The sequence below is a fragment of the Coenobita brevimanus genome, chromosome 92, assembly GCF_032717465.1.
Source record: "Coenobita brevimanus isolate Jiangsu-jjx chromosome 92, ASM3271746v2, whole genome shotgun sequence".
NCBI lineage: Eukaryota > Metazoa > Arthropoda > Malacostraca > Decapoda > Coenobitidae > Coenobita > Coenobita brevimanus.
Genome location: NC_137045.1, coordinates 15,739,195 through 15,758,249, shown reverse-complemented (window position 1 = coordinate 15,758,249; position 19,055 = coordinate 15,739,195).

The following is a 19,055-nucleotide window of genomic DNA, read 5'->3' as shown; positions in this document are numbered from 1 at the left end:
GAGGGAAGGAGAGGAAGGGGACCTTGAGGGAGAGGGAGGGAGGAGGGGAAGAGGAAGGGGAGGGAGAGGGAGGGGGGAGAGGAAGGGGAAGAGAGAAGAGGATGAAAATCAGAGAATCGAGAATGTGTGGAGAAGAGGAAAGGGAAAGGAAGGGAGTGAGAGAGAAAAGGAGGATGGAAGGTGGCAAGGAGAGAGAGAGAGAGTGAGTGTGTGTATGTGAGTGAAGGTAAGGGTGAGGGTGAGGATAGGAATCAGGAATATGTGCATGCCACCTTCTCCAGGAAATCACCATATCGCGTCAACACAAGGGGACCAGATTCATACTCACGTCAGTTTCAACCCAGACGAGATCATACTCTGCGTCCTTCTCCTCTCCAGCATCATCTTCACATCAGTCCGACTGACTTTCCATCCATCCTCAATTCTGTCCTTCAGCTTATCGCCCAATGCATCTTTCATACTGACATCGCCCAGATTTTCGTCTCTCTGTCAATTTTACGTGGTTCATTTGCAGAAAGACAGTGCTGCGGCTATAAATTCATTCCATGGCACTTCTTCCTGACTAGCATAATATTCTAGTGTTAATCTCTTGTTACAGTATTCAAGAGGGAGAAATGGAAGTTGTAGGCCAGGTGAGAATATAAAAAGTGGAGGTGACTTATTTTTATCATCCTAACTTTTCGTTACAACAGCTTTTTTTTTTTTTTTTTTTAAATAAGATTTTTCCCACAAAGTAAAACTATTACATAAACGTCATTCTCATAAACTTTCCATCTGTGTTCAGTCCAGGTCTTCAGATTTTTGCTTTAGCAGATGTTCTCCTATTCTCAACCTTGCCTTCCGCTGCTTAATATTTATTTCAGACCATTTCTTCTGCAGCCACGTACTATTCACATCCTCTCAGTGGCTTTCCATCTTCACGTCTGTGTTACCAATAAGGCTCTTTTCTTTCACTGCTCGGGGAAACTGCAGGCGATTTGTTCCCTTGCGTCAAAACATATTACATCCACATCAGTCATTCCATCCATTCATCCATCAGTCCTTCCCTCCTTTCCTTCCTTCCTTCCTTCCATCCATCCATACGTTCATCATATGTACATATCATTAGCAGACAGTCCTTTTTCCTTGACTTTGTCCCTCATCACCTTCATCTTAGACACACATTCTCTTTCATTTATTTCCTCAGTTGAATGAAATCGTCTGAAGGAAGGAAGAAGGGAAGAACAGAAGAGAAAAAGACTTTGCGGTAAAACGCCTGATCTTCTCTCAATGGGGTGCATTCAAAGCTAGTATTCTGCTAATTGTCACCACCACTGGGACAGACACATCCCCTGCGCTGTTTAAAAAGCATATTTTTCTTTGTTAAATATCTGCAGTGTTGTGTGAAACTGTGAATCATGATAATGTCATATACCGTATTATAAATAATACAAATAGAACTCGTACATATAACGTAGCTTGAATTGTTTATATTTATCATAAACGGAAATCAAAATATCATTGATGGCATGTGATGGCTACGCGCCCTTTCAGTGGTCCTATATTATTTAATTTTTGCTACATTTAGTGCAAGTTTAGTTCTTAATACATTGTTTGTTCAGACTATAAATTACGCCTAGTGGGTATCTTGACTCATTCAGTCTCTATGTGGGCAAAAATTTAATATTGAGTAAATACTGGGACTCAACATTTTGCTTACTCCCCTCATGCATGCACACCACAATACAGTCCTGTGTTGCCTCTCAGACCCTCCAAAGCAATTACAGTACCTTACTTCATCTAACCTAACCAGACCACAAGCAGTCTAAATTGTATTATTTTAAGCATTAGTCCTCGTGCGTTTGTTTTGAAAACAACTCTCTATTGAAAAAATTAAACACGGGACTGTCTTGTGGTGCGCATGCGTGAAGGGAGTGAACAGAATGTTGAGTCGCAGTATTTACTTAACATTAAATTTCTGCCCACATAGAGACTGAAAGAGTCAAAATACCCACTAAGCATAATTTACAGTCTGAACAAACAATGTATTAAGAACCTAACTTTCACTTAATGTAGAAGAAATTAAATATTATAGGGCCACTGATACCATCAATGATATTTTAATTTCCGTTTATGATAAATATAAACAATTCACGCTACGTTATGTTATACGTGTTCTATTTGTATTATTTATATGACGATATATGACATTATTGTGATTCACAGTTTCACACAGCAGTATAGGTATTTAACAAAGAAAACTATGCTTTTTAAACAGCGCAGGGAATGTGTTTGTCCTAATCGTGGAGCCATCTAGCGGAATACTAGGCTATTCAGAAGCATCCCATTCTCAGCTCTACCACACATCGCATCACATTTATCAGACGTTTTATTTATCTGTATATCTACCTATCAGTCTATCCGTCTGTCTGTCTATTTATTTATTCTTGCTCTGTGCATTCCTTATGGCCTTGCATCTCGACCAGACCAGACGCTTCGCTTTTTTCACTCCTCCCCAAGACTGTCTCCCTCTCTCTCTCTCTTTCGTCAGGTGCATCAACAAACACTGAATACGAAGCGGTCTGAGGGGTCCCTGATGCCCTTACCTTGAATTTTGAGACACACCTTGCCATACCTCACTGCCACAGACTCAGTGATGCCACCCAAAAAATTGAAAAATCCCAAGATTGTCCTCTGAAAAATCCCAAGATATACAAAAAACATTCCAGTATTTAATATACAATCATTAAACTTACCCAAAGGAAACAGGAATTATTGTTGAAAAACTTGAGGTAGTTCGTCATCATTGGCATCTCCACATCGCCTGGGGGCAGAGTTGCCATGTCTTCCTTTTGCCTGGCAACTTCTGTCTATATAGTGTTTGATGACACTTCCCACACCGTAAATCTTTAATAACTGATGTTGATGGTTCCCACTGATAAGAAGTCACCTCTTTACGAGATATTGCTTGTTTTGCAAGAATGTGATCAGCAACAGTCCATATCAGCAGTCTGTTTGTTTTTTTAGTTTTAATCATGCTGAGCTGGGAAAATATCCGCTCAACACATGCAGAGGAATGGGGCAGAGCTAACCGACTACACATAAGCCTTGAGAGGAGTTTAGATTTGGGTTCATTGTTACCATCTTTAAATGTCCGTAGTTCCAGCCAGAATGATATCACTGCAGCATTCATGTTTTTTGAGTTATTTCCTTGTATACAGTCAATCCTTCCACTGGTCTTGTTGACCTATATCTGGCTTTTTCAGTAAAACTGATGATATACAAACGCTAGATTTTTAGTAAAGGTGAATTTAAATAAAAAAAAGTGAAAATTTTAGAATCCTCAGAATCCCAAGATTTCTGGCATTTTCATGGAAAAATCCCAAGATCTTGGGAAAATCCCAAGGAGTGGCATCACACTGCCACACCACACCCTGCCATACTTCACACTGCCATAACACACCCTGCCATACTTCACACTGCCACACCACACCCTGCCATACTTCACACTGCCATAACACACACTGCCACAACACACTGCCATACCTCACACTGCCACATCACGCACTGATACAACACACACTGCCATACTTTACACTCCCACACCACACTGTCACACCTCACACTGCTATTCCACAGACTGCCACAACACAGTCATACCTCACACTGCCACACCACACCACACACTGTCATACCTCACACTGCCACACCACACACTGTCATACCTCTCTGCCATTCCACAGACTGCCACACATTCCACCGCCATTCCACACACTGCCACACCTCACATTACACACTGCCACACCTCACACTGCCACATCACACACCACCACACCTCACACCGCCACACCTCAAACTGCCACACCTACCTCACACTGCCACCTCTCTCGTCCCCAAGCGCTCAAAGAAATATTCATCATCCTATACTGTTCCCTTGATACTCCTCTATTTCGGCTGTTCGTTCCTCTCTCTCTCTCATATATATATATATATATATATATATATATATATATATATATATATATATATATATATATATTTATCTTACCCATACCTCCTCTCCTTCCTATATATATATATATATATATATATATATATATATATATATATATATATATATATATATATATATATATCTATATCTTACCCATACCTCCTCTCCTTCCCTCCAACCTTCCTTACTTCCGTAATTCTCTCCCACGGGACTCCCGATAATTCCACTACTACCATCTGGCTTCCTACTACCTCTCTTTTCTCTCTCTCTCTCTCTCTCTCTCTCTCTCTCTCTCTCTCTCTCTCTCTTTCTTTTTACACCTTTTCTTTTCATCCCTGCTACTTCTCTTCTCTCTTTTTTCTCTCACTTTTCCACCTCCTTCACCCAGTCTACAATTATTCATGTCCTTATCCTCACGTATCTGCTGTAGCGTTTGTCATCCCCCTTTCCTTTCTCTTCTCGCATCTCTTCTCCCCTCCCCACCTCGCTTTGCCTCTCCTTTTCTCTTTTCATTTTCCCTCTCCTTTCCTCTTCCCTCCGTTCTTCTCTTCTCACCTTTCTTCTCATCCACTTTCCTGTTCTCTATCCTCTTCTCTCCTCAGCCTTCCTCTTCTCGCCTCTCCTCTCTCCTCAGCCTTCCTCTCCTTGCCTCTCTTCTCTCCTCAGCCTTCCTCTCCTCGCCTCTCCTCTCTCCTTCCTTTTCCCCTTCTCTAACTTCACCTACCTTCTCCTTTGCACTTCCACTTTCCTCGCCTCTCCTCTCATCCTCTCCTTTCCCCTTCATCCGGCCAGCCCATCCGCTCAGGGCATTTCCTGGAGGTTAGATCCCGAGAGTAGGATATGTATATGTAATTGTGTGTGTGTGTGTGTGTGTGTGTGTGTGTGTGGTTGGACCAGGAGGAGAAGGAGAAGGAGTGTATTGTGAGTAATGTGTATATGTAATTAGTACTGTATGTGTGTGTGTGTGTGTGTGTGTGTGTGAGAGAGAGAGAGAGAGAGAGAGAGAGAGAGAGAGAGAGAGTGAGTCTGTAAATCTCACCATTCTTGTATAACCTCCCATTAAATAGTAAAGGAAGGCAACAAGCTTCCAATCACTCCCCTACCAAACTAATCCCACCAGTACAGTAAATTTATCTTTATTTTCTCTTCCTAGACGATTTTATTCAGCTGAGAGGGCGTCATACGAGCCTGAGAGTGTTGATATTTTTCTCGTATATCTGATTAATTTTTTTTTTTTTTTTACATAGGTTGCATAAATGAATCATATTATTTTCTTTATATTCTAACCTCTCCGTATCTTCGTGCTGAGTTGTAACGATAGATTAACACTAAAATATGATCCTAGTTAAGAGGAAGTGCTGTGGAAATTATTACTACTAGAATGTGATCCTAGTCAAGAGGAAGTGCTGTTTAAATGATTAATACTAGAATATGATCCCAGTCAAGAGGAAGTGCTGTGGAAATTATTAATACTAGAATGTGATCCTAGTCAAGAGGAAGTGCTGCGGAAATTATTAATACTAGAATATGATCCTACTGTAGTCAAGAGGAAGTGCTGTGGAAATGATTAATACTAGAGTGTGATCCTAGTCAAGAGGAAGTGCTGTGGAAATGATTAATACTAGAATGTGATCCTAGTCAAGAGGAAGTGCTGTGGAAATGATTAATACCAGAATATGATCCTAGTCAAGAGGAAGTGCTGTGGAAATGATATATAGCCCTAGTAGTGTTTTTCTGCATCTACGTTAAATAAGCTGCAAAAGGACGAAAATCTGAGCCAACTTAAGGTGACAAGACTAAAACATTTTCTCATGTAAGGATATAATTTGCATAAGGAATTAATCATATGTGTGCATGGTTCCCCTTTTCGTCAACTTAGGAGGCCTTCTTAACACTACATCCTTGGCGATTTATTTTGCATACTACAACTCACTTCCTTGTGTCTCAGTAATATATTTTGCGATCCACACGAACTACATATATAAAATAGAAGAATACGCTGAAATAAATCGCTAAAGAGGAGATTTTACGTAGCGTCCTGAACAGACGAGAACACGGAATAAATGAGGCTGAGTCGGATGATGAGTTGTGCTAAGAATTTGGTGTGTTTTTTCTAGTGCATTCAGTGGGGCGTTTTTTTTTTTTTTTTTTTTTTAGGGGAGGATGGTAAGAGGATCAAGGTTTAGGCCTAGATGAGTGTGTACTTTTTTTTTTCTTTTTTTTTTTTTGAGGGGAACGGGAGGAGAGCTTAGTGGTGCATTTCTCTCTCTCTCTCTCTCTCTGTAGGGGGGGAAGGGATCATATTTTAAGCCTAGGAATGGATGTGTGTTTTTCCCTTTCATTTTATTTATTTACTTACCTGTTTTTCTATTGAGAGGCTGGATGGAAGGCTTAAGGGTACGTTCCTAACTTTTAACTTCTTTTAGTTTATTTTTAGATAGGAAATGATGCAGTAGTTCTGGGAATACTTAATATTTCTCCCTTTTGATGGTGGAAAGAGAGAATGCATTTGTGTTGCATTATTATTATTATTAGTAGTAGTAGTAGTAGTAGTCTTATTATTTATCTCACCCTCTCCTTAGCTGGGCAAAATATCAACATAATGATGATGATGGTGATGATGATACGATGATGATGATGATTGTTATTATTATTATTATTATTATTATTATTATTATTATTATTACTACTACTACTTTTTGAAAGGGGAAAGGGGAAAGAATATATAATATCAAGAGGGACATGCAGGATATAACATTTTCTCCTTTTTTTCCCCTCGCCGCTCTGTGTCTGTATTTTCTAAACTCTGAAAATTTCAAGACGTTTCCTGCCACCTTATATAGATTTTATTTTTACATGAAAATTTTTACTCATTCAATTTTACTGCTCCACCGTTCGTAAAAAAAAAAAAAAAAAGTGAGATGTTGAAGATAAAAAGCATGAGTGGTAAATAATGCTAGTGTGACTTTCCTTGGTCCACCACTTCACACTGATGACATATCGTATTCTTGCCACCACCAGATCCATATTTTTTTTCTGTAAAGTGAACTATCTTTTTTTTTATGCAGGGAATAAGAAACCAAAGGCAGGATTATTTATTATGTATATGAGAGTTCAGTGTTTTATGTGTACACGTGTCAGCGAATCCAGTGTGTATATATGTATGTATGTATGTAGCTGTATATGACTGCTTGTGTTTGTTTATGTGTACACGTGTCAGCGAATCCAGTATGTATGCATGTATGTATGTATGTATGTAATTGTGTGCGTGGTTGTGTACTGCTGTAATGAGACCTGGCCGCCTGTGCTGTTTGATCAGTGCTGTCTAATTATCGGCTAATTGTTCAGGTGTAAAGTGCTGTCATTGTTGGTGGGATTAGAGCGACTGTTATGTATGTTCCAATTGTCCCATGTGTAGCCCAAACACACGCTGGTCCTGTACAATTTAGAGTTGATGAAGGAATGAATGATGTTGATGATGATGATGATGATGATTCGCCCTTCACCCTACCTTTCCTCTCAACCTGCCTTTTTTTTTTTTTTTTTTTTTATGTGTCCGACTCTGGGCATAGGCTTCACAGCCTGCTATCAAGGCCCAGCAGTCCTCCTACATACCATACACCTCTACATGTCACCACTTCGGCGCTAACACCCACCGTCCATATTGAATACATGCTAGGGCTGTCTCATACAGGACTGGTGTATTGGTATTAGCGGGGGTATTTTTACGACATGTCGGCGGGTCTTCTGGTAGATCAGTAAAGCCTGATTTAATGAAATTCAAATCCTTAAACTGTTCCCTGCCCCAGCCAGGATTCGAACCTGGGTCCGTAAGGACTGCAGGCCACCTCTCTACCGATTGAGCCACCGCCTCCCCTATAGGTAATATCTCATTCTCCTTTTCACCTTCACCTTTCCCTTCACCCCCTCATCCTCACCCTCACCCTCCATCTCACCCTCACCCTGACTCTAATCACCTTCTCCGCAGCATCTCAAAATCTAATCTGACACCAATTTCACCTCCTCGCTCTATTTTCTCACTTTTTCACCTCCTCTCTCTCTCTCTCTCTCTCTCTCTCTCTCTCTCTCTCTCTCTCTCTCTCTCTTACACACACACACACACACACACACACACACACACACACACACACTCTTGTCACCCATTCTCATTAGTTATCTCCATCCTATTCCTGTCACTCTGGCTTTCAGTTTCCCTCACCCTTACCCTCACCACTCATCCCTCACCCCCACCCTCACCCCCACTCTCACCCTCACACACCTCACCCCCACTCTCACCCCCACCCTCACCCCCTTCCTCACCCCCACCCTCACCCCCACCCTCACCCTCATCCCTACCTTCACCCCCACCCCACCACATTCCCAGTCTCAACTCCACCCCTACCCTCACCCTAACCCTCACCCTTACCCTTACCCTTACCCTTACCCTAACCCTCACCCTCACCCTTACCCTTACCCCCACCCTCACTCCTCGCCCTCAGCCCCACTCTAACCCCCCACCCTCACCCCCACCCTCACCCTCACCCCCTCCCTCACCCTCACCCCCTCCCTCACCCCCCACCCTCACCCTCACCCTCTCCCTCACCCCCACCCTCACCCCCACCCTCTCCCTCACCCTGTTCCCTCTCCTCATAAAGCCAAATTTGCGAGCTGTCCTACCACCTGAGCACCTCGACCTAGAGGGGTGAGGGGGGCAGGGAGGGAGATTACTGAAGATGGGAGGAGGAGGAGGAGGAGGAGGAGGGAAGAGATGAGAGGATGAAGGAGGAGAGAGTAGAGAGAAAATGGGAGAGAAGAGTGGGGGAGAAGAGAGAGGAGCGAGAGATGAAGCAAGAGAAAGATGATAAGAAATTAACGAGAGAGAGAGAGAGAGAGAGAGAGAGAGAGAGAGAGAGAATGGGAAGCTCCACAAGAAAAAAAAGAAATATAACAAGAGGCCTATTGCCCTATAATGAAGTTAGCCGCGCTGATAATCGAGTTACGCTAAAGATCCAGCCCTTAGAATGAGACAAGGATAGGCGTAGGAAAAGGCCCTCCCCAGCCCACTTCTCCCCCCGGAATCATTGAAGCTGGCAAGAAGTAGAGAGAGAGAGAGAGAGAGAGAGAGGGGAAAGAAGTAAGTAAGGAAGGAAGAAAGAGAAGCATGTAAACGAGATGTGATAAAAACTAAAGACCTTGAACACAGAAGCAGGGAAGGTAGATGCTAATGTGAAGAGAAAAATGTGAAGAGAAATGATTGCGAGAGAGAGAGAGAGAGAGAGAGGACAAAAAAGCTTAAAAATACGAATGGCGGAATGACAGAGAAGGGAAAGAACATATGAGTGGCATGGGGTGGAAGAAGAAACAAGAAATGAGCTAAATAGAAGGTTGAGAGAGAGAGAGAGAGAGAGAGAGAGAGAGAGAGAGAGAGAGATATGGGATACGAAAGAAGGAAATTGAGCGGTGAAGGACAAAGCACTGAGAAGATAAAAGGCCTTCGTAGGAAAGTGAAAAGAAAAAAAAAATAGATTAGGGACAGAAGGAGAGGGAGAACAGGAGGAGGATAAGGTAAAAAATAAAGTTAAAGGAAGGAAGGATAAGGGAGGAGAGATAAAGAGAGAAAGAAAGAAAAATTAGGAAGAGAGGAGGAAGAAAGGGAGAAGAGAGTACTAGTGAGAAGTAAAAGGAAAATAAGGGAGAGAGAAGCATATGAAGAGGTGGGAAGAGAAGCCGTACAGGAAAAAGGAACAAAAAGAGAAAGGGGAGGAAAAGAAGATGGGAAGGGAGAGAGGGAGAAAAGAGATGGCGATAGAAAGAAAGGGAGTTAAAGGAGAGAGAATAAGAAGATTAAAGGGAGAGGGAGGGAGAGAGGAAAGATTTGGGTCGTAGAGATTATAAGGGGAAGGAAGGAGAGATTTGAGAGAGAGAGAGAGAGAGAGAGAGAGACTTTGGACCTTGTACACACACACACACACACACTCTCTCTCTCTCTCTCTCTCTCTCTCTCTCTCTCTCTCTCTCTCTCTCTCTCTCACGTGCACAACTAAATCCCACTCACACTCCAGCATTTCCCAAGCCGTGTTTCAATGCTAATCTCTTGTTTATACCTCGATCAGTCTCTCTCTCTCTCTCTCTCTCTCTTTACGATGCTGAGGGAGATGGTGAAAATGGGTAGTTAGGAAGTATGTTTCATCAGTGGTTAGGAGAGAGGTGGTTAGAATGAGAGAGAGAGAGAGAGAGAATAGGACTGTGAAGAGGGCAGGTATGTGGAGCTATGCAGGTGAGAATATTAAGTTTGGGAATAGCAATGAAGAATAAAAACTAAGAATAATGGAGTATATCATTAACCAAGAGGTGTTGCATAGAATAGGTCACATACAGAGAATAGGGATGTGAAAAGGTGTATGCAAAAGGTAGATAGATAGATAGTTAGATAGATAGAAATAATTGATAGGTAAATAGAAAGAGTAGATAGGTTGATGGGGATGGAAGAATTGAGAGAGAGAGAGAGAGAGGGGCGTGTTAGTTAATTGACACCAGTACTGAGAGAGCGTGATGTATGGCGGAGTTGAGAGAGAGAGGGGGGGGGAGAGAATCGTATTAGGAAATTGACACTAACACTGTGACTGATTTACGGCAGAGAGAGAGAGAGAGAGAGTCGTATTAGTAAATTGATACACTGTGACTGAGTGTGATTTATGGCAGAGAGAGAGAGAGAGAGAGAGAGAGTCGTATTAGTAAATTGATACTAACACTGTGACTGAGTGTGATTTATGGCAGAGAGAGAGAGAGAGAGAGAGAGAGTCGTATTAGTAAATTGATACTAACACTGTGACTGAGTGTGATTTATGGCAGAGAGAGAGAGAGAGAGAGAGAGTAGGGTCGCGTAGGGGATTCGAACATGATGTATGGGAAATGATGGCGGATGTACCGTAGATTTACGTTATATGCATGAGAGAGAGAGAGAGAGAGAGACTTTCTCCTTAATACGTCACAGGTAATCATGTTCTCTCTCCCTCTCTTTATTTATGTATCTCGTATACGAACACACACACACACACACACACACACACACACACACACACACACACACACACACACACACACACACACACACACACACACACACACACACAAGTGCGTGACCGAGGGATAAAATGCACATATTTATGACCTCGCATACATACCACTTTGGGTCATGTGTGTGTGTGTGTGTGTGTGTGTGTGTGTGTGTGTATACATACATCATGCTGGTCTTGCTAAAGTACATAGCCGGTTAGTGTGTACATAGAAGGTTAAATTATACACAGGAGATATGGGTGTACAGAGAGGGTTAAATTGTACGCACACAAGATATGAATGTGCACACACATAATGTACGTAAATGATTATAGTGTACGTAAACTTGGGTAAGGTGATGATGATGATGGTGATGATAGTGATGATGATGATGATTTTTTGGTCCTTCCCGTTCTGATTAGAGTAGTGAGAAGTAGGGTGATGATAATGGTGATGATGATGATGATGATGATGATGATGATGCGCCACCCCCAGCCCCCCCTCACACTCCCACTCACATATATTTTCCTCTCTCTTACAGTATATTTCCCTCTCATACATCTTACTGAATCTTGCATATAGTGCCAATGTACGTTATTTCTGTCTTATGTTTCCTATATATCATTTTCCAATCTTCCCACGATCCCCTACTCCACTACGGGAGCCATATATTTCTCTTTCTCTCTCTCTCTCTCTCTTTCTCTGAATCGTCATCATCATCATCATCACCTCTCATATTCTTCGCTGTCTCCGCTTCCTTCCTTCCTTTTTCCTTGCTTCCTTCTTTCCTTCCTTCCTTCCTTCCTTCCCTCCTTCCTTCCTTCTTTCCTTCCTCCCTCTTCCCTTCCTCTCTCCTCCGTTCTCTCCTCGCCATACATCACAGTCTCACTTCAGTACTATACTCTCTCTCTCTCTCTCTCTCTCTCTCTCTCTCTCTCTCTAACATGTTCATCTCACTAATTCCTCCCCTCATTACTCTCCCTCTCTCCCATTTTCTCTCCCTTGCTTTCATCATCTCCTCTTAATTGTTTTTCTTTCTTTCCTCTCATTCTTCTCCCTTCTTTTCATCTCTCCTTCTTGTCTTTCCTCTCTCCCTCTCTTCTTCCCTTCCTCTCTCATTTCCCTCCCTTGCTCTCATGATCTCTTTAATTCTCTTTTTCTTTCATTTCTCCTCTTCTTCTCCCCTTCTTTCATTCTTTTACCCTCCATACTTCCTGCTTTCCTTCCCTTTCGACTCTCTCTCTCTCTCTCTCTCTCTCTCTCTCTCTCTCTCATACACCAGCCCAATACATAAAACATCCCATTTTTTCCCATTACAAACAAAATTACCCTCGTCTCTCAGAGGGAAAAAACACTGAATAATGAAAATGTTTATTATCTGGGGAAAACACACACACACACACACACTCTCTCTCTCTCTCTCTCTCCCTCTCTCCCCATTTTGTGCGTCATTGCTGCGCCATCCACGAGTTCTGCTTCCTATATATACCCTGTTTTTGGATCAGTTTTGCTTTATTTCCGCTTCGTTTTTGCGTCCCTTCTCCATCATTTCTGCGTCATTTCCCCCTACTGCGTCATGTCCACCACGTCTTATTTTTCCCGCCCCTGATACGCACCACTCCTCGTCCTCAGGTCCTTCCCTTTTCCTCAGATTTGTCGCTGTTTTCTTATCTCTTTTTCCTTATAACCATATTGTCCATTCTCTTCTATTTTCGTTCTTCCTCTTCCTTTTCTTCACTGTCTTCGTGTATTCTATATCTGGGCTGCTCTTTTTCCCTCCTCCCCATTCCTTTTCCTTTCCTTCTTCCCACTCTTCACTTTTCTCTTCATTTTCTTCTTCATTTTCTTCTTTCTTCCCAAATTCTTTTCATTCTTCTCCCCTCCCCACTTCTTCCCATTCTTCTCTCTTCCCTACATCTTCTTTCCATTCTTTTCTCTTCCCTTCTTCTTCTTCCCATTCTTCTCTCTTTCCTTCTTCCTCTTCCCTTTCTTCTCTCTTCCCCTCTTCTTCTTCCCATTCTTCTCTCTTCCCTTTTTCTTCCTATTCTTCTATCTCCCCTTCTTCTACTAGTACTGTTAATTTGATCTTCCTTTCCCTCACCGTTTCTTTTTTTCCTTCTTCTCGACTCATCTCTGTTCTCCCTCTTCTTGCCTCCCTTTTTCCCTTTTCATCTCTCCCTTCGCCTCCCTCCCTTATTTCCTTCTTCCCCCTCCTCTCCTCTTCCCTCCACCTCCCCCCCCCCCTCTTCCCTCTCACTAACCAGTCCCTGTGTCACTTCTGCCACTCCCTACAGACACATGGCAATAATCTTCCAGTCCTCCCGTCTCTCTCTCTCTCTCTCTCTCTCTCTCTTAGTTCCTTTTTTCTCCCCTACCCGTCTACTTTTCGCTTCTCCCCTTCCATCCCTCTACCCTTCTCTCTCCCCCTTTCTCCTACCCTCTTCTCTCCCTTCTCCTTAGCGTCCCCTTGCCTCTCATTATCCCTTTATTTCAGTGACTCCCTTCCCCTTTTCTCCGGTCCCATCGATACATTTGATCCCCTCTTTACCTCCCCTCACCCTCCCCTCTCCCCACCTCTTCCTCCTTCCCTGACAACTGAGCTCCCACTGCGACCTTTGTCCTCTCTGTCGATCTATGTATCTATCTATCCATCTAATTATCTATCTATCTATCTACCTATCTATCTAGCACTTACATTCGTATTTAAAAATGTTTGTCTCTATTAATCTTCATCCGTCTCTCCATTTATATAAAGTATGAATAATTTTCCCATCATTTTCTACATATTCATCTCATAGCATTGTCTTTATAGTCCCATCCTTCCGCTCTTTTCTTCCTTTTTTCTTTCTCTGTTTTCATTTACCTGTCTTCTTTGGTATCCTCAACACCTGCTCACTTGTCCTTAATTTCCCCCTCTCTATCCTCTCATTGTCTTTGCTCGCCTATTTATGCCACTCTCCAGTAAGCGGTTCCAATCTATTGTTTTACTTCCTTTTTGTTGAATTTTGTTTTCTTCTGATTATATTTTTCTGGCATGTTACACTGCCCTGTAGTGCGTAAGGACATTCACCTGGATATTAAAAAATGGTGAGGTTTTCTTTCTGAGTTCTTTATGTGTATTGAAGAAGCTTGGTTGCATGTGAAGCCTCTCTCCTCTCCACTTATATCTTCTCTCTCTCTCTCTCTCTCTCTCACACACACACACACACACACACACACACACACACACACACACACACACACACACACACACACACACACACACACACACACACACACACACACACACACACACACACATTCAACCCAGGTACAAAAATAGACACAGCGATTCGAAATTCTCCCTCTGTATATACAATCCTTCCTGGTGGACTGGGAGAGGCCTGGACCGCAACCTACCGGACCCGGGTTCTATTCCAGCGAGAAGTATGATAGCTTTCTCGTACGGTATTGCGTGTTTCTCAGTTGATCCCTCGCAAGATCTCTCTGAACACCCTCTCTTTTCTTACAGTCTTCCTCCCCACTCTTCCTTCCTCGTCTTTTACATATCGGTTTTATCTTCCTCTTCCTGCTCCTCCTCCTCCTCCTCCTCCTCTTCCTCTTCGTCTTTCAGTTTTGGGCTGTGTCTGTTTGGAACCATTCATTTTCTCTCTCTCTCTCTCTCTCTCTCTTTCAGTTCCTTCTTCGCATTTCGGACCTTTCCTTTCCTCTCCTCTCTTTATTTTCTCTATTTCCCCTCACTTTTGCCCTCTTGACATTTCTAGAGGGGAATAAATTTTCTTTCCTCCACCTTTCCCCTCGCCCCCCTGTCGCTGTCTTTTCCTGCTCTCTCTCTCTCTCTCTCTCTTTCTCTTTCTCTCTGTGTTTGCCTGCCTGCATATCTATCTATTATCTATCTCTTTGTCTGTCTTTCCAGTGGTCTATGTACCGTATGTATGTATGTATGTATGTGTATGTATGTATGTGTATGTATGTATGTCTGGCAGTCAGTCTATCTGCCAACCTATATTTGTCATTCTTTGTGTCTATCTGTCTGTCTGTCCGTTTATGTCTCTCTCTCTCTGTCTATCTACTTCTTGTGTCTCCCAATTCACCCTCTTCCTCCCATCTCCTCCCTCTCCCCTTCCTCTTCCTCCCTATAATTCCAGTGCCATTCACCCATCATTCCCCCCTCCCAACCACCCCATAGACCACCATTTGATCTCCCCACCACTCCCCCTTCCTTCTCCTCCAGCCTCTTCTCTCTTCTCCCCTCCGTCCTCTTCTCACCCACCTCGTCTCCCTTCTCCCCCCCCCATCCTCTTCATTTTTCTCTTCCCTACTTTCTCCCCACTCTTTCCTCCCACCAATATCTCCCTTTTTCTACCTTTACTTTCCTCTTCTTCCTCCTTTTTCTTCATATCCCCTTTCGCTCTCTCCCCCAACCTCCCCCCTCTCCCCCGACCACCCCTTGGCCCCTCCTCCAATTCGTTTCTCTCTTTTTCCTCTCCCCCTCCCTTACTTCCGTGCTTACTCCCTAACTTCTTTCTTTTCTTTCTTTTGTCTTTTTTCTTCTTCTTTCTTTTCCATCAACTCTCCCCCCATGTCGCTCCCACCTTCCCTCCTCCCTTTCCCACATTCGTTCCCTTCCTTCCGTCCTTCTTTCCTTCCTTTTTCCTTCCTTCTTCCTTTCATTCCTACCCTCTCTTCCTCCCTTCCACCTTTTCTCCCTTCCTCTCTTTCTCCTTTCCCCCCTTCCTCCCTCCCCTCCTCTCCCCTATGCCATTCTAACTCTCAGTCCTACCGTTCCGGGTCTCTCTCTCAGTCATTTCATTTCCTTATCTCCCTCTCCATCAAATCCCCCCCCCTCTCTTTCTCTCTCTCTCTCTCTCTCTCTCTCTCTCTCTCTCGTGATCCAAGGGTGTGTAAGTCAGGAAGTCCCTCTGGAATCGACATCACCCTCTCCACCAGGCCATAACCATAAGAGAGAGAGAGAGAGAGAGAGAGAGAGAGAGAGAGAGAGAGAGAGAGGAGGGGGGGGTCTTACGTAAATTATGATACAACACAGACCTTTCTATTTTTACCAGATGTCAGCGGAGAGAGAGAGAGTCACTGATCTGTTATTTCTCGTAATGTGATCCTTGCCTAAAAATTTGAGAACTCTTACCGCGAGATTATTCCAGTGAAAGACAAGGATAGCATAGAAGCTCTCCCCTCACCCCTTCTTTCCCTCATAGACAAATATTAATCGATGGGAAGCAAAATAAATAAATAGATATATACAACTAAAATCTTTGGCGGGACATTTTTTCTCTCTTCCTCCATTTTCCCTCCTTCTCTCTCTCTCTCTCTCTCTCTCTCCCGTTTTCTCTCTTCTCGCTTTCCTCTCCTCTCTTTTTCCCTCCATCTCTCATTTCTCTTCCCTGTCATCTGTGTCCTCTCGCCTCTTCCTGTTTTCCTTTCCTTTCTCCCTCTTCATTCATCTCCTTTCCGCCTTCTTCCCCCTCACATCTCGCCTTCCCTCCCCCATCCACATTCCTCGTCTCATGCCATCCTATCGCTCTTCTCTCCATCTCCCTTCCCTTCCCTTCCCTTCCCTTCCCTTCCCTTCTACTCCCATCTCTCCCCCCCTTCTACTTTTCCTTCCCATCCTTCTCCCCTCTCTACTTTCCCTTCCCATCCCTCTTCCCTATACTTTCCCCTCCCACACCATCACCCTTCCATCTCCATTCAACTTTCTCTCTCCATTTCCTTTTCAATCAAAAACGCATGATTCGTGGACCATCGATGGGACCATAAAAAAAAAAAAAAAAGTGCTGCTACCGACCAAGCTGATTTTTTCCTTTTTTTTTTTTTTTTTTCGTTTTTCATGCGTATATATTTTTTCTGTTTTCCATATACACTAAAGTTTTATTCACTTGTTTTTTTTAATTTTTCAGGTGGATAGTAAATTTTTTGTGTACATCGTTTTCTATAGGCTATGTTTTGTTTTTGTTTTCTTTTTTCCTGATTTCTGAGGGAGCCTCAAGTATTTTCGTGTATTTCGTGTTTACGTCTATCTGTCCATCTATCTATCCATCTATCTATCTATCTGTCTGTCTGAACATCGTACTCGTATATTGTGTTTGCTGTATTTTTTTTTTTTCGACTAAAATTCAGGTGTTTTTCCTCTATTTTTTTTTTTTTTTTTTTTTTTTCATATTTCTTCGTGTATGCTTGAAGCTTTTTTTTTATACTGACTCATTTGCATTTTAGGTTTTTCATGTGGATTTTGTGTTTTCATGTATTAATGGACTTTTAAAATTCCCATTGTTTGCGCTGTGTATATCTTTTCGTCTTCCAGGTTCGTGTGTGTGTGTGTGTGTGTGTGTGTGTGTGTGTGTGTGTGTGTGTGTGTGTGTGTGTGTGTGTGTGTGTGTGCGTGCGAACTCTAACATAACCAGTCACGTGCCAGGCTCACTGTTGCAGCCTCTCACCTTTATTCATTCATTTCATCCCTGACTCATTTCTCTAATTAACGCACCTTCTCGTTCACTCACTCACTCTCTCACTTTCTCTCTCTCACTCACACTCATTCACTCACTTTCTCTCTCACTCACTCACTCACTCACTTTTTGTCTCTCACTCACTCACTTTCTCCCTCACATACTCATTTTCTCGCACACTGTCCCTGCTTCACACGACCACTGTCACTCCAAATTAAACTGCACGGTACAATATCATATTTATGAATAGCTGAATTTAATCAATTTGTATTTGAATGCATGCGCTCTGTGGTGGTGGTGTATATATCTGTGTGTTAGTGTGCATGGGGGGGTGAGGGAGGGGGATGTGTGCGTGCGGGGAGGGGCTGGGATGTGTGTGTGAGGGGGGGAGGGGGATATGTGTGTGGCTTTGGGATTTGGGGATGTGTGTGTGTGGGTGGGTGGGTGTAGGTTTGTAATGTGTGTGTGTGTGTGTGTGTGTTTGGAATGTGGGTGGGTGGGTCGGTTTGGAATGTGTGTGTATATATGTGTGTGTGTGTGTGTGTGTGTGTGTGTGTGTGTGTGTGTGTGTGTGTGGATGTGTTTGTAACATGTACATATGTAGAGCAATCTAGGCACAGTCAAGGAAAGTTACGCATTACTCCCTGTTCAGAACATTGGTGGTCGGCGTATAGTCACGAAGCAGCAGCCAGACCCCACTTATCTGGTAACTGTGAGTGGGAGGGAGGGTGGCCGGGGGTGGGAGGGTTTGTAGAGTTGCTCATGTCACAGTATCAATACATGTTTACTGTCAAATATATGTTTCTTTGCCTTCATTTCATAATGTTCGATAGGAATGATAATTACAGAGACTGATCTTATAATTCTGTCTAAAGGAAAACGAAAAACCTGTTAATCGCTCATATAGATTTATTATTATTATTATTATTATTATTATTATTATTATTACACAGTGCTCTGGACTTTGAGTTTGAGATGAATAATTACCAGAATAACACTAGAAATGTTTACAGTGGGATGACAGAGGATACATAAATAAACAGATTTATAAGAACTTACATATACTGTAGATTGATAGAGAGAGAGGCAGATAGATAGATAGTTAGATAATATAGTGGTTTTGTTTTCTAATCAACAGAGTAAAAATATGTGTTATATCGTTACGAATATCACCTAGGGAAACGTCCCATGTTAAAGTCGAGAGGAAATGAAAGCATTCCAAACCTCTGTCTGAACCCAGCAACCTTCCATAACTTTCCAGACAACACTAACTCAGACATCTACATAATCATTTTTCATAAAATGCCAGCATCATAGAGTCATCTACTCATATTAAAGTAACTCAAACACACCGTCCAAGTCATACGTTGCTGACGACACGTGATTCCCAATCTATCACTAAACCTTCCTCTGTCCCCAGTCCCCCGCCTCCGCCTGCGTTATACACAGTTACCAGACATATGAGGTCTGGCTGCCTCTTCACATTCACCAGTCTCACACCAGTGCTTCGGGAGGTGGGTAATGCAGAACTTTCCCCGACTGTACATTTATGTATGTCTTTA